Genomic DNA, 1,473 nt, shown 5'->3' with positions numbered 1-1,473 from the left:
TAGAAAGATACAACTTTCCTAGATGGAATCAAGAAATATCGGAAAATCTAAATAGACCGATCAGTAGTATGGAAATTGAAACGATCAAAACTCTACCAAAAAGTAAAAGTTCAAGACCAGATGGCTTCACCAGTGAATTCTACCAAACATTCAAATAATATTTAATACCTATTCTCAAACTCTTTCAAAAAAATTGACAAGGAGGCAATGCTTCCTAACTAATTTTATGAGACCAATTTTACCCTAATACCAAAACCTGGTAGAGATAATACAAAAAAAGAAAACTACAGACCAATATCTCTCATGAACACAGATATAAAAATCCTAAATAAGATACTAGTGAACTGAATACAGTAATATTTTTAAAACATTATACACCACTACCAAGTGGGCTTCATCTCAGGGGCACAGGGATGGTTCAACATTGCAAATCGATTAATGTGATACACCACATAGACAAATTAAAAAATAAGAATCATATGATCAAGTCTACGGCCATGCCACCCTGAACAATCTCGGTCCTGTCTGATCTCGGAAGCTAAGCAGGGTCAGGCCTGGTTAGTACTTGGATGGGAGACCACCTAGGAAGACCAGGTGCTGTAGGTGTAAAAAAAAAAAAGAATAATATGATCATATCAATAGATGCAGAAAAAGCCTTTGACAAGATACAGCATCCATTTATGATCAAAATACTTAACAAAATCAGTATAGAAGGGAAGCATGTTAACATAACAAAGGCCATATATGACAAACCCTCAGCTAACTTTACACTTAATGGTGAAAAAGTAAAAATCTTTCCTCCAAGATTGGGAACAAGACAAGGCTATCCACTATCACCACTGTTATTCAATACAATATTGGAGGTCCTGGTGAGTGCAATCAGGCAAGAGAAAGATATAAAAGACATCCAAACAGGAAAGGAAGAAATTAAACTGTCACTATTATCGGATGACTTGATTCTCTCTATAGAAAACCCTAAAGACCCCACAAGAACACTACTAGAAACAATAAGCAAATATAGTAAAGGTTCTGGATGAAAAATCAATGTTCAAAAATCCATATAGTGTTCCTCTACTCTAATAATGAATTGTCAGAAAAAGAAATGGAAAAATATTTTATTTTTTTGCAATTGCAAGAAAAAGAATAAAATACCTAGGAATAAATCTAACAAAACCAGTGAAGGACCTATATGATGAAAACTATAAGACCCTATTAAAAGAAATTGAAGCAGATACAAAGATATAGAAATATATTCCATGTTTTTAGAAGAATCAACATAGTTAAAATGACCTTATTGTCTAAAGCATTCATTATACAGAATTAATGCAATCCTCATCAAAATCTCATCAGCATTCTTGAAAGAAATAGAACTAAATCATCAGGTTTGTATGGAAGCGCAAAAGACCCGAATCATCAAAAACATCCTGAGAAAAAAGAATAAGGCTGGAGGCATCACCCTGCTTGACTTCAAAT

The 1,473-nt window shown here is 33.6% G+C and overlaps 1 pseudogene; it reads left to right on the top strand.

The window, feature by feature from the left end:
• Positions 1-487: 487 nt before the first annotated feature.
• On the top strand, positions 488-606 carry LOC111733365 (annotated as a pseudogene).
• Positions 607-1,473: the final 867 nt, after the last annotated feature.

Source organism: Pteropus vampyrus, unplaced genomic scaffold, assembly GCF_000151845.1.
Source record: "Pteropus vampyrus isolate Shadow unplaced genomic scaffold, Pvam_2.0 Scaffold553, whole genome shotgun sequence".
In the NCBI taxonomy this organism is placed as follows: Eukaryota; Metazoa; Chordata; class Mammalia; order Chiroptera; family Pteropodidae; genus Pteropus; species Pteropus vampyrus.
Note: the sequence above shows the minus strand (reverse complement) of the source record. Positions and strands in the feature narration are given on the sequence as shown.